The 15,275-nt window shown below is 44.1% G+C and overlaps 1 protein-coding gene across 1 annotated transcript in view; it reads left to right on the forward strand.

The window, feature by feature from the left end:
- TMEM132B (transmembrane protein 132B) overlaps nt 1-15,275 on the forward strand; it is a 232,750-nt gene that overhangs the window by 194,171 nt on the left and 23,304 nt on the right. The window lies entirely within an intron of this gene.

Raw genomic sequence — 15,275 nt, forward strand, 5'->3', positions numbered from 1 at the left:
GTTCCATCTGCGAGAGAGGGAGAGGGTTGCTGAAAGAGCAGCACTGGTCTTTCTTTGGCTGGCCAGCCAGCGCTGATGAGAAAGAACGTGTTGTCTGATACGTTCCACTTGGGAAGAGTCAATTCCCCACACTGGGGTCTTTGTTCTTGTGTGGCCTTTTTATATCCATTATTTAATAACAACGATGCAGTATATTGTAACGTTGTAGAGCAAAGTTTCCTACATGCTTCTGACTGCTTTCCACTCAGGACTTCCTTACAAGTAAAGATACTGAACTGTAGCAAATGTCTTGGAGGAGTATGACAGAGAATAGAAAATAACAGGCATATTGCAAACATCCTTTGAATGAGAGCTGGGAGCTTTTAAACAATGTTGTGGTTTGGGGTTTTTAATAATAAGCTTAACTGGTCTCACTCCCTGCCATTGAGATGAAAATAGCATAATGTGACTTTAGCAAGATATCGACTGTGTGACTTCTGACACCATTGCATGGCTTTCTGCTTTTAGCTCATCCTTAGTTTTAGGCATAAAAGAGGTACTTTTGAACATCTTTAATAGGTTTATTTGTTTCATTATGTGGTTTGGAGGTGTTTTTTTCATGTTTTAAATCACACAACAGTTTGTGTTGGAAGGGACCTTAAAGCTCATCCAGCTCCAACCCCCTGCCACAGGCAGGGGCACCTTCCATTAGAGCAGGTTGATCCAAGCCCCTGTGTTCAACCTGGCCTTGAGCACTGCCAGGGATGGGGCAGCCACAGCTCCTCTGGGCACCCTGTGCCAGCACCTCAGCACCCTCATATGTCTAATCTGAACCTCGGTGATGTAAACTGACCTCTGTCAGCTCAAAGCCATTCCCTCTTGTCCTTTCCCTACAGGCCTCTGTCAAAAATCCCTTTCCAACTTTCTTGTCAGCCACTTCAGGCACTGGATGCAGGACTACGGGGGGATGTCACTAGAGTGAAGTAGAGGGGGAGAATCCCCCCCTTGACCTGCTGATCACTCTCCTTTTGCTGCAGCCCAGGATATAGTTGACTTGGGCCCATGCTGAGCTGCTTGTCAACCGACACCTCCAAGTCTTTCTCCTCAGGGCTGATCTTAATCCATGAGATTTAATTTAGTGAAATAAACTTAAGAATTGACTGCAATGAATTCTGTAGGGGTGGGGTTTTTTTGTCATTATATATGTATGTATATATGTATATGTTTCTTAGGGTAGCCCTAGAAAGATAGTTTCTTTGCTTCAGTTCCAGGAAAATACAGTATATTTGATATATAAATGCTATAAAAAATAGGATAGTGTGGTCGCCCTTTTGACACAGTAATCCTATAACCTGTAGATCCTAAGATAAACTGTCTCTGTAGCTTTCAAGAAACAACTTTCTCCCCATATTCTGCTGCCAGTTGTGTTCTGTGTGAATGTTTTCCAGACCTGAGCACTTCTTTAAGTTCTCTTCAGATCGGATTTGAAACCCATATCCTGTACCTGTGTGCTTCTAACCTATTATTCCAACCTCTTTGTAGATAAGGCTGCAAGGGTCCTAATAGATAGCTTTGTCAGATAGATTTTCATATTCTGGCTAAGGAATTGCACACTGCAGAGCTATTTCTTTTGAAGGTGATATGCTGGAACAAAAAATGCACCTTGTGACAACTCTGAGTAAGCTTTCTAGCAATTTGTGGAATAAATTTCATTCTCTAAACCAAACAAAATTTGATTACATTTTAGCTTCAACAACAAAGATATTCCTTTGCAGTTAAAGAGATTACAGAGCTACTGTAACTTTATAGGTATTGCCTCTTTCAGAGACCTATAGGTAGGTGAAAGATGCCACCCTTTGGATCCTAGGTAGCAACAGGAGAGGCAGGCTGGGTTTGGGCAAAAGGCTTAGTGAGGCAGTCTCTGCTTGCTTCTGACTTGTTTCATTAAGATTTAGATCCATCTATCATGAAGGGGAATAATAAGTAAAATTCAAATTATTGAACAGAGGCATGTGTGCTGTTGTATCCTCAGACAAGACGATAGCTTGGGGCTCAGTTACAATGCAGACCTCAGAGTGTTTTACAAAGGACATTACAAGTGACTGCTCCAGTGTTCAGCCTCACCCAGTGCTGGAATAGGTTTCTTGAGTCTCTAGGCTGTGATTTTGTATTTTCCTGTATACATCAGGTAGGGAAAGAAAACAAAAATCACAATTTCTTTTCCTGTAAACCAAATGTTGTCCTTACCAGAGGGAACATGAATGACTGTTTATGACTGTATCTGAGATGTCAAAGGAAAAGACTCTCCTGATAAATTTTGCTATTCCTTTTTTGCTGTGTACTGTACAGCTATTACTTGATTAATGACTGTTATTTATCAGTTGATAAATATGAACAATGAATTGTTCATATTATGAACTCCGGCACCAAGTTATATATCATCAACATATTGCTGAGCCTGTCTTTTCTGTGCACTTCAGAGAAACAGATCCAGATCTGAGCTTTTCTTTCTATTAATTTTCCTTGGACTTGACATAGTTGGAGAATTTGGACTGAACAAGGTAGGAAAAGTTCAGGGAAAATACTCCTATTTCTTTTCTACTAATAAAATTAATATCTGCAGACAACATTAGGGAGATGTTGCATTTCAAAAACCTGCCTGTTTAAAGCCCATTTGGTTCAGTCAGCAGCTCTGGTTGTTATGGTTCCCAAAATTCAAAGCTGTGAAGCTGGCAACTAAGTAAGGCTTGAGATGACCTCTGTGAGTTGTGGTTGTGGATATATACACTTCAGGAAAGGAAAGCTCTTGTCCTTGACCATTGTCCTCTCTTCCGGGTTGTGTATCTGGGTGGGATTAGATCTGCTCCAAAGCACCTTCAAGCTGATGAGCATCCTCCCGTTCCTTTCAGTGATCTGATTCAGCACAGACCAAAACACAGGCCAAAATTCTGCACAGGCTTTACAACATTTGCACTTGAACTCTTTTTGGCTTTGGTAGTGTGTAAGTTGGCACAGATCAGGGCTTCATTTGACTCCTGTGTAAATGATTTGGGTATCAGATCACTGACAGAAAGGAGAGAATGCCTCTGGGATATGTTTTTCAGCAAAATGAATATGCTGTTTACAAGCCGCTTTGCTAAAATCAGTATTGACTTTGCTTCCATATTTGTGTTGCCATTTCTATATAGGTCATACTGCTAAAGCCTCTAATAGGAGTTGTCAGGCATTTTGGATGTAATTGCCTAATCTTAACCTTCTTTTCACTGTTAATTCTGCCTTTCTTGTTTCTTTGTAATTGCAGAGATATTCATATTCTTTTGGGCAGAACAGAGTGTTGCATTCTTAACCTTTTATTTCTGTTTAATAGCTGATGATTTCGCAGACAATTAATGAGACAATTCTTTGATCACTGCTGTAATACCATTATTTTCAATTAAGACACAATGAATCGTAGCTGGTTTAAATAAAAACAGACTTTGGCTCAGGCTGGCATGTATTTATACTGAGCGTGCTTCCACAGGCAGTTACCTAGATGTCACACTGATATAAATACTACTCAGAGGTGGTCAAATAGGCAGATGATGTATGAGTGGTTTATTTGTAGGCAGGAGATGGGAATCTTTCCTATTCTAAGCTGTGTATTTCCTCAGCGGAACAGTTTAATAGCTTCCCAGCAAGAGAGTATTTCAGTCCACGCTTCTCAAAGCCTACCTAATTAGTGGTAAATACAGAAACACATCTCATGCTTTTTGACCTTGCATTTTCTGACCGTAGCATGACTTGATCCTCAAAGGGATCTCACAAATAAACTTAGTTCAGCTACAGATCCTGGTCCCTACAATTGCTGATCGCTGCCGTTGGACAGAGCTCTCAGTATTGACCAACCATTTTGACAGGCTGCCCTCTACTTTGATGGGAACATTCCTATAAGTCAGTGGAACTCTTTTGCTTATTCCATTATTGACAAGGAGCACTGAACGCTGTTGGCATTTGAGGGAAAAGATTGGGTTTATGATTAAAGCACTGAACTGCTTCTCAGCATTCATTTCCATATCTCTTGCTGATTTCCTGTGCGACTGTGGGTAAATCACTCATTCCTCTTGGAATGTTGCTTCCTTATCTGCAAACAAGGTGGAGAAATAACATCCTTTTCCCAGCCTTGGCCTGCCTTACATAGTTTCTGAAGCTGCTGTTGACTCTGAATGGACAAAATCCTTATCTCCACTAGAGCCTCATTAACTTCAGTGGTCTTTTGCCACAAACTCACTTAAGGGACTTCTCTCTCAGTCTCCCCACTTTTCCTGCAAATCAAAGCTAAGTAGGGTTGTGGAGCTGAAAGGAAAATAGTAGTGGAAACTTGATGGAATTGCATCTTTCATCCTCCATCCTGCATCCTCCCTTCTCTATCCTCCATCCTCCATTCTGCATCCTCTACTGAGAAATTATTCAGCTACTTTGGTAATGGGCAATGCAGTGAGAGATGAAGGATCTGTAGGCGTGATGGGATGAACCTTTCTATATGTATGCTGAACCGTGGGGCCTCAGTCTTCATGGTTAGGGGAAAAAAGCCTTGAGGAAAAAGATTAAAGCAGTTGGACCATCACAAGCCCACCTTTGCTGATCCATCCTGCCAGGAAGTGTAGGTACTGCTTCAGTTATGCTGGCCTGTTACAATGGGTTTTGCTTGCTCCCCACTGGCTTTTGAGCCACAGATAGAGGGAAGTAAAGAGACCAATATTCATGATGGAGGGAACACCTTGGTTTATTACAAGGGGAAGTCTAACCTGAGGGGCTTGGGCACAGTCAATCCTCACAGCTGCTCAGAATCTCCAAACCAGATCCATGCATTCCTTTTTCCTCCCTACAGAAGTGCCTTTAAAAGCCTAAACCACAGTAATCTCGCATGAAGAACCATTCTGAAAACATTGTAGTTACATGGTAGTCTCAAACATCACCCACAAAGCAGCATCAAGTGAGGAAATTACGAGGACAGCTTCTTAGTCCAAGTGTTTATCTCAGTGGTGCACAAATGAAAGGGAGACATCCACCCAATGAATTCTTTCTTAGATTAATCATGTTTTCCTGCCTCTTGCAAGTTACTCACACATTGACTGATGGTTCAAATTAATTTCGGCAGTAATTAAAATGGCTTCTATGGAGGTTCCCCATGGGCTAATTTACCTTAATTCTTTGGTAAAAGAAAGGGCCCCCAGTTGAACAGACAAGAGTCAGAGGGCCTCATCCTGTCCATTTCCACCCACATATAAAGTGCAATAGAAAAGGCTCAGTGTGCCCAGGCAAGGGCATACATTAAGAACAATGGTGCTTCGATAATACACCATGATCTCGCCCTGCACGAGAATGCACTTTTCATGTTAGCTTGCTAGAGGAAAGCACTTCAATGAATTATTCTTCACCTTTTCATAATTTCCTGTCTAATTATAATGAAAGTAAAATTCAAACCATACCTCCTGCTTTTCTAACACAAACCTTGCCTTGAACTCTCTATAATTAATGTTAAAACAATGGAAGCTCTAATTTTCCTAGCAGCAGCCAGCTAGGCTTTATCTAATGTGCAGTAAAAATAGGGTAGGAAAGGCAGGAAAGGTAATAGCTGAAATAGATTGAATCTGAGGAAGGTTCTTCCTTCTTCCAGACAAAAAGCAGGTGAGGGACTGAGGACCTTATTCAAGTACTTTGGGCACAGCGCTCTCAAACCCCAGCACACTAACTGCTACAGGATCCATGAGGAGAAAACCTAGGGAAAGGGGGGGATACTGCGGCTCTCCAATCTAGATGATACTAAATTTATGGGAACAGTTCCTTGCTGCAGACTCACAGCATATCTTAGGACAATTTACAGAAGGAAGTGCCTGCCTGGAGGTGTTAAATGCAACTATTTATGCAGGAGCTCTGAAAACAAAGCCAGAGCCTGTAATTCGCAAGTTCTGCAGCTGCTTCCCCATTAAAGTATGTGATCAAGAATGTAATGTACTTGTATATAAAGTGCAGCTAATCTTACTCCTCCATCTATCATATTTTTGAGTACCTTATCCCTGTATGATCCAAAAGCTTTATTTTGTGGTCACTTGCACAGAAATTAACTGACTCCAGGAGTCCAAGCTCTTTCTGGAAGCAGTTTAAATAGTCTCTGCTTGTTTATGTGATGGTTTTACGTTAGTGCCAGTTGGTATAGTCCACAATTCATTGTGAACTAGATCTTAGCTTTGAAGTGATCTTTTTCTTCAGTGCAGCCGAATGCACTGCCCTGGAGGCTTAAACACCACTCCGTCATGCCCCAGGACAGGGCATGGGCTGGGGCTGTGGCAGGCAGCTGATCAACTAGAAAGCTTTTGAAGTGTGAACGTTTCATGTGGTGAGTCTGCCTCCCTGTCCATGACGTCCTTTTAATCTCACCTGATTAGTGCCAGTGACTGTATCATCAGCTCCATGAAATCAGCTGTTAACAACCTCCAGTCGCTGTCAGCTTCCTCTCCATCCCTGGGAGCTGAGGTAGTGGACTCCACAGTCCATTACAAAGCCCCTAAAATAATGACTTCCCTGGTGCATGGCAGAGGCAAGAGGTTTACGGCAGTGAAGTATTCCTCAGCTGAACAGGAGTGCTTAGGAGGTGAGGATCCTGCTTGGGACCAAGAAGTTCTGGTTTACTTCTGGTTTAAGCCAGACCTTTGTGAAGCTACTGGTCTGTCTCAATAGGGCTGCTGTGGTGGTAAGGATACTCTTAGCCTAGTGGGACTTACTGGCAAGAAACCTGTTGAATATTGTGCCATCCTGTCTTTTGCAGCTGCAGACGGGTATGTCAAAGAGCAATAATTAAATATCCCTGAGTTGGTTACAACTCCTCAAACTTTTGAATTAGAGCTTCTTATGATTTCTAGTTATTTGGACCAAAATAACACCCTCTTTGCCCCCGTACAAACTTCATCTTTATGAGTCATAGGAGATAGGCAAGAGAGTGTGGCAGATCTCTCCACAATATGTCAACTGTTGCATTAAGGATTGTGCCTTTTCCTGAAGTACCAGAGGTTCTGACATTGGGTCACTGGATTTTGCTAATTAGTTTCATATGCAAAGAGAAGCTCAGCCTTGCTGCATGTTGTCTTAAACATATCTGACTGCATTTATCTTAGCAAGTGTTCTCGTTACACAGCAACAGGTTGAAATCTATGTTGTTGTATGCTTGTGCCAAAATGAAACTTCGGGTCTAGAATCATATTTGCACACAAACCAGCTCCATGTATAGCAATAATGATGCCAAAGAGGCAATCTCACAAACTCACATATTGAAGAATTAATATTCTGTACACAGTACACATTGTACACAGTTTATAGCAAAATATATGTGTGTGTCTTCCTGAAGCTATTTTTAAACACGCACAGTCTCAAAGCCAGCTTGAGAAAACAGTGTTTTGTCTGGGAGAGGATACGTTAAGAACAGACCATGCCGACATGTGCAATTACACAGATCTCGGCAGAGATGCTTATGGTGTCTTCCAAGGGACCAGCTGCTGCTTCAGAGGAAGAAAACAATTCTATGGCTTAGCATTTGGCTGCTCTGAGAGCAGAAATGCAAAGGGCATGGATCCCAGTCCTGGGAAGCAGTCATTAGCCATGATACTGCTTGGGATAAACTCAGTATTTTATACTAAGAGATGCACAGGGTAAACAACTCAGTCAGGCTCAAGAAAGGCAAATGCAGCCATAAGTAACTGCTACTGGGAGAAAAGAGCAAACTTCTGGAGGTATTTTCTCTAAGCTCTGTAGGAAATCAACTCTACTTTATAAACTTTAATGCAGCCAGCCATTAAAATATTTTAATTGCAGATGCATGAACCTCATGGATTCTGAGGCTTTTATACCTCTTGAACTCTCATTCTGGCTGGGCACATTAATTCAGATTCCCATTGTCGTCAAACCCCTGGGGCCAGAATGTGCTCTCAGCTAAAGTCAGGCAACTCTGTGAAAGGCACTGGAGTGACAGAGGTGTTGGAAAGGGCAAAGTTTGCTCCATGTGAAAGTTAAAACAACCATTAGCTGAGAAATGTTTTTCTTTCACCCTCTTCATTGATGCTATAGTTGAGAGCAGTGGACTGGGCAGCCAATGATGCTTTCTGGATGGTACAGCATCCCTGTATAAGCAATCATGTTTTGGGCACCAAAAATGTATGTTAAAATGTACATACAATGCTGAACCTTTCAGCTCACAAACAGGCTCTGTGGGTTGCAGTTGGATTTTGAATGCAGCTCCAGGATATGTTTTTGTGGTTTCACTTATCCACACCTGTGTTTTAGTGCTGTGTTCTGAGATGCATTCCCTTGAGAAGCATAATTGGAGTTGAGGATGAAGGTGGTGAGGCTGACACGCCACCATCAGTTTGAAGTGCAGTTAATTTACCTGACATAAAAGCACCTCCCAGTGACAGTCTCAGCTCCTTTCTCCTCTGCACTAGAAGACTTCTTTATTTTGCTATGTTTTTAATTATTAATGTTTCTGCAGTCTCATATAGAATTGGAAATCAAAATGAAAACTGTTTTGATTTCCATCACAGGAACAGCAGCAAGAGGAGAAGTGCCACGTAGCCAGGCAGATCAGGACTGGGGGTGTCTGGGATTTGGAGGGGAATGGGGAAAAGCCAGCCTTAAAGAATAGTAACTAAATACTGGGTTCATGACTCAGACAAGTCATTAAATAAGGATGAAAGGACAAAGTGAAGTTGTGAATGGTATTTCTTTTACCATTTGCATGGGGTACAGGGAATGGGAGGTACAGGGAATGGAAGGTGCTGGTGCAGGGGTTTCTCTCCTTCCCTTGCGTTATGCACTGTATGTAGTGAGAGCGCTCATTGCCTTCAGTGGGAACTGCAGCTTCAGGTTAATTAAATGGCAGGATTTAGCATTTTGGTTTGTGTTGTGGATTCTTAAGGTCTGACATATACTGATGTCACTGTACCAACCTGGTCACTCCCACGTGAAAGACTTCCTTTAATTGCTGGAGAGGTTAAGAGCTGCTCCTGTGAGTCCAGTCAGGCATGGTCCAGGTGTAGCTTTTAAAAAGTCAGGTGTCAAGCAGTGATTCAAACTTTAACGTTCCCATTTGTTCAATAGGCAATAGAAACTAAATCCATCACATCTATACTTACAACTCCTTAGAGGGAAGGTTTGGAATTCTGTGGTGCTCAGCTGGGGAATTAAAGCAGCTTTCCACTGAATTCAGTGTGAAAACCAATCTCTGTTTTGTTAATATTTGGTCATTTAATTCTACTCCTTTGATGAATTTCTCCTGAGGAGAAGCACTGGAAGTGCTCCATGGTTCTAGAACAAACAAGCACATTGTGTGTGGGTTTCTGTTAAAGTACCTGGTGGTCAAACAGCCCCCAGGGCTGGCACTGGTAGCAGAATCCATCCCTGGGAGGCAAACGGGTTCTTCAGTTGCCTGAGTCCTGCTGGAGAGCACCAGTGACTCTATGGGCTGAGCAACACAGTCCTGCCCTGGGCTGGGGAGTGAAACCTCCCTGAAACATCCACCTGGATCCGCAAGTTTGTTGTGAGCCAGAGAAAAGGAAGGGTTGTAACAGGGGCATAATGAGCAGAGATACATGAACTCTTGGGAGCGTCAAGAAAAGGCTGTAAAGTGCATGTATAGGTCATTGAAGAAGATTTGGGTGTTTATTTGAGTTGCAGTCATCTGTTATTTGTGGAGTGCTGATGCTGTACTCATGTATGGAAGTCCTGTGTATACAGTGCATTCCCTGCAGATCTCACAGCAGAACCAGAGTTACACGGGCTTCCTACAATATAGACATTGTGGGAGGTAATCCTTTACTGAGCTGCTTGTACAAATACCCAGTGCAGCTTAGCAGTGATGGGGGGGAACACATTACACAGGGACTGGAGAATGGGGATGGCCCAGCAGGAACACCAGTGAGGGGCAGTTCTCTGTTTGAGGTGCATTGTCAGAAATGGCAAGTTCCTAGCAGGAAATTCTCCTCCTATTTATATGCTTTATTTATTTGCTCTTTCCCAATTGCTGCTTCTGAGATTACTGTTTGGATTTAATTCGCAGCCCTTCTCCAAAGGCTCTCAGGCTTTCTTCTGAGAGCCTCAGAGAAAACCCTGCAGACACACAGCTCTTCCTCAGGTCTCTTGCACCCCCATTATCCACTGCAGAGCAAAATTAATGTCTGCCCTTCCTTATTGTTTTCCTTCCTAATTCATTTCTCTCCACAGAGGCTCAGCAAGTGCCAATTTTCCAAGCGAGCTTTTAATGGGCTGAGCCCAGCGTGGTTACTGTGCTCAGAGCTAGCTGCTGTTTGATGCAATCAGGGTTTCAGAATACAATGATTTTTAGGTTTTCCCCCCAAAACTGAGAGCTGTATGGCCAGCTGATAACTGAATGATACAGCCAGCTGATAACACCTGGCTGCCAAGCAGCACGGAACGCTGACAGTGCTGTGTGAAAGCAGGTAACCCTTGCCTGGGAGGTCCTCCCCAGCCAGGTGCCTGAAGGTGGTGTGAAACAGCTTCAGAAGATGGGGCACAAGACATGGATGATGCTGATGTTAAGGGCGAGGGGAGGAAGGAGCAGACAGGATGCAGCTCACTGATGATGCTGAAGTACTTCTCACTGCTGGAATGTTTTCTTTGAAAGGGCCTGTCAGAAGTACGTGTTGCCAGGGGAGGGTTTCTCTCCACAGCTTTTACTGATACCCCACAAATAACAGATTTCAGTACATCACTGCTGGAAAGCTGCAGATTGGAACGGTCCCTGCGACACAGCAGCTGTGGACTTAGAGATTTCCCCAACCTGTAGTGAGTTCAGATGAGAGATTTTCAGTGTAAAATGAGAAGATCCTTGGAGTAAATCCTTCCTTGCAGTGGTTTTAAGTACATTTCTGTGCACTATAAAAGCAAAGCCAACATTTGCAGAATTACTGGGTGAAGAGCAGGGCTCTGGGACCATAGTGAGGACAGACTGACACTGAAACAAGTAAGTGGTAGAAGGGAAGCAGTGGCTGTGGATACAGGGCTGCGTTTTCCATAGAGCAAAGTGCCAGAGTTGTCTCCCCCTTACTGCAACACCTCCTCTGCCTCCTCCAGCGGAGGCCCAGGGGTGGCTTTCTGTCCCTGGAAGGACACACTGCATAGCACCCAACAATGACTGTTCAAGCTAGAGCGTGTTTGTTTCTTGCAGTGTTGGTGGTGGGTATGGTTGTCTAGCCTAGTAGACAGCCATTTGTTAGGACCTTCTGTTCGTAGCAAACTTGATAACGTGGTTTGTTTAATCGCCTTATGTTATTATTGGTGTTTTCAGCTTGTGTAACTGATTTTGCTGAGGACAAATCTTGTATTGCCAACTTTGATCTCCTCAATTCTTGCAAGCAAATAAGGCCCATTTGAAGAATGCAGCAGTGGTTCCGTACAGGAACGCGACACCTTGGAGGAGGTGCTTGTTTCTTGGAGAAGGTTGCCGACATGGTGCGAGTGTCTGTGGGTCAGGATGGGAAGGGATCCTGTTTGGTGAGACTGGGGAGGATTTGGAGGTGGCTGCTGCTGCCTGTGTTTTCCTGTCTGTCAGTGGGTGTTCAGAGAGAGCCTGAGGTACCGCAAAATGGAGGTGATTTTATATAAAGGAGGCTGAGATGAGACTGAGAAACAAGAATAGAACTAAGGAAAAGGAACACGAGGTAGGCTGGAAAGCAGGAGTCTGCCTGGAGCAGCTCATCCCTTCCCAACTCCCCAGCCCAGTGCAGCATGGTGGTGCAGCCTTGCCTGACCCCTTTGCTGTAGCTACAGCTCTTGCGCCTGGAAGGCAGCACAGGTACCCACCAGTGCCATCAGCAACCGAGTTGGCCTTTTTACATCATGAGAAACAGGCCCTTTGTAGCAGACCTGTTCCATGGCTTCTGAGCACCCTGGTGGTGCCTTTCGAGTGCTGTGAAGTGTGTGAGAGGTTTCAAAGTGCAGATGTGATTTCTAGATAGCGGCCTCTGGAGCAGGAGAGGAAACCAGAAGTGTGTGTTGGTTATTCTAGCAATAGATTCTAATTTTTCTAATTTTAATAATAAATTATTAATATAAATAATAAAATTATTCTAATTTCATTCTAACAATAAAATCTTGTCTGAATGATCCCCTTGAGCATGAGGGCAGAGCTAGAAACAGGCTGGAGATTGGCAATGCAGAATACATCTGCACAAGAGGGGCCCTTAATGCTGACGCAATATGTGCAAATGCCCTGCACTGCACTGGGAACTGGTGACCTGGCACCAGCTGTACACTGTTGTGTGAGGCAACAAGGTGTAGAAAAGCAAACATCTTCCTACCCCAACGAAGGGTGCTCTCTCCAGTTAAATCAATAGGACTCCATCAATGATCAGCATAAACCATGAGACTTAAGAGTTATTTCAGTAAACAGAACCTAATAGCTTTGGTAGCCACTGACTTCAGAGTTGCCTGCTACAGGGGGGTATTGTGCTATAAAGATGATATAGTTGGCAGGGAGAACTAATATCCTTTAACCTCATGAGCTCTCCCCTCCTTGAAAGGCTGGAGTATTTATAGGTAAGGGCCGTGTCAGTGGTGAGAACCCTGGTGACCTCCTTAGCAGACAGAAGATGAAGTGGACACATGGTGCTCCCTGGTACCTGCCACACTGGCCAGAGCCATTTCCATTGGGAAGACAATCTGTGTGTGTCCAGGACGTGTCTGCAGGCAGAGCTTCAAGCTGAAGTGTGGCTGCTGAGAGCGCAGGCAGAGGTCATAGGACTTGGTGCTTCTGCCCCCCTGCTGCTCAGTGGAGACAGGAGGGGGTTGTGGGGAGAGGCTCCAGTGACACTGAAAGCTCACAAGCCCATCTTTAGAGGTGGTTTTGGTAATCCTTCCTTAGGTGTTCGGATTTCCTCAGGCATACCTCCCTTGTGGATGTGCATCCCACTGGATCACAGGCTTCTGTGCGTGTGTCAGAAGCCTTTTGGTTTTGAGATGCTGACTGTCCCCTTATAAATGCCTGTCAGGCACCCATCACCATCATAAACTAAGAGGATGTGAGGATCCAACTCCTTGAAGCCCCTTTGGAAAGTATGTGTGGAGAATACAGCAGATAGCAGAAGTCACATGGCTGTGAGATCCAAGAGCTTGAAGGGACACAAATGAAAGAAGAGTGGAAAGAAGCAGAAAGAAAAACCAGCGGAGAGGGAAGGATGTGAAATCTGACTGAGAACAAGGTGAACGGGCAGGGAAAATACATGGCAGTGGAGTTAAAATCCCAAACAGCACCAAGCCCTGGGAGATCAGTGCGAGGAGCAGGATAAAGCTGGAAATGATGTACAGCTCGATCAGGTCCACTTGCCAGCGCTGTCAGCCTGCTTTGTGTTGTGGCTGGTTTATTCTTACTTTTCTTTCTCTGTCTCATCTTCTAGGGGTTTTTAACATAGGGTTTTTCTATCCCCTTTTTGGGTATTTTTAACAAAGCACCATTTTTAATGACACCTCTCCCTTTTCCAGTGCAATCTGTATCCTCATGCACTCAGTAGCTCTGTGTGTGTAACAACAGCAATAAGCTCAATGAACCTACTGTCGAGGTGCCTCCTTCATCCGTGTTGAAGCAGCTCACAACCCTCTGAGCAGGGAGCAGCAACATCTCTCCTGCACAGGACACAGGCACAGGGAGAGTCTAAAGAAGCTGTCAGGCTGCTTCCATGCTGTACCAATGGCAGAGGCTTTAAATGAAGCCGCATTTCCTGAGACCCATAGCAAAGGCTTTTAGGGAATGTTGTCTGGGTGATGAGGCAAATGTGGCATCATTAAAGGAATATAAAGAAATGTGCATGGTCAAAACAAGCAACCACCCTTGGTGTGCTTGTCCTTTGCTTACACTCCGGAGAGAATATGCTGCTTGTGAAGTCCATAACGCACCTTCAGGCTTTCTGGTTAGGAAAGAGAAAGTTTAAATAGTAAGAGCCAAAAGGATACATGTGTTCTGTGATCCGACCGTTTGAGACATATTTATGTGTTGTATGAGTTCTACATATACTTGTGATGAAATGGCCTAACTTTAAGGAAAGACAGAAACCTTTTTGTTCCATTCCCGTGGCTTTTACATTCCTTGACTGTGGCATGTTTTTCTGTGTGTACATAGCCCTAAGGGAAGGTGTTGAAAAACAAAGGGAAAATCCAGAAGTACAACAGAAAGCTCATGGCAGCACTGTGTGGTTTGTCACTTCTCTTTCATGCATGACTCGGATTGGTTATTTCTGCCCAGATTCAGTGGGGAAACTGAAGAGCTTTACAGATCTCTCTTGGCATTTAGATGGAGTTCATACAAGTACGTGCACTGCGGCTGTAGATGGGAGACTGACAGACGGGAAGAACGCTTGTTTGTAGCTGGATTTTAACAGGGTGAGAAGGAAGCGCAGTCCACTCAGATTGTGTGGGCTTGGAGCAGAGATGCAGCAGTGAAGGGAGGGATGCAGCAGTCGGGTAGCTCTACACTGATTTCTTTTTTGATAACTCAATCTCTGTCTTAATGTTAAAGCCAGCAGCAAACCATTGATCTTGGTAGGACGTGGTCTGTGGGAAAAGGGAAGTTTTGTGTCTTCCAGAAAGCAGGAATTCTGACATTTGTTCTCTGGAATTAGGAGGCTTTAAAACTTCCCCTCAAACAGGAAGACTCTGTGGTCTGTTATGTGCTCTGCAGCCCCAGCACAATCTGTCTGCTCTGGTGCTGGGAGCTGCAGATCTCACAACCCCGGGCTGCTCAGTGCAGGGCCACTGGCCCAAAGGCTGTGTCTGAGCCACACACCACGTGTCCTCAGGGCTCCTTTCTGTCTGAGGGTTGTAATAAGCTCTGTTCCTTTCCTGGTACAACAGCAGGGTTCTGAAGGTTAATTCTCTGGGTCAGTTGGGGTCAGCTGGGGTCAGCTGTCCCGACTGTGTCCCCCCTGACTCCTCACTGAGAGGCAGAAAAGGCTGTGGCTCACTCTGTGTAAGGGGTGCTCAGCAGTGATGGAAACATCCCTGCTGAGGGTATTGAGGATATTGAACATCCCATCCCAAACACAGCCCCCCCAGCAGCCTCTATGAAGAAATGAGCCCTGTCCCAGCCAAAACAGGAACAGGTTTTAACTGATGTGCCATTTTTTTCAAGTACACATGCTTTAGAAACCCCTATTTCCCTGTTGAAAATTCATTGTAAAAGTGGAAGGATGCTCAGTACATGAAATGGAATGAATACGCATGTAATTGTTCTTTTTCTTTTAATTTCATGGAGCCTTAGA

This window comes from Melopsittacus undulatus, chromosome 12 (genome assembly GCF_012275295.1).
Source record: "Melopsittacus undulatus isolate bMelUnd1 chromosome 12, bMelUnd1.mat.Z, whole genome shotgun sequence".
Lineage (NCBI taxonomy): Eukaryota > Metazoa > Chordata > Aves > Psittaciformes > Psittaculidae > Melopsittacus > Melopsittacus undulatus.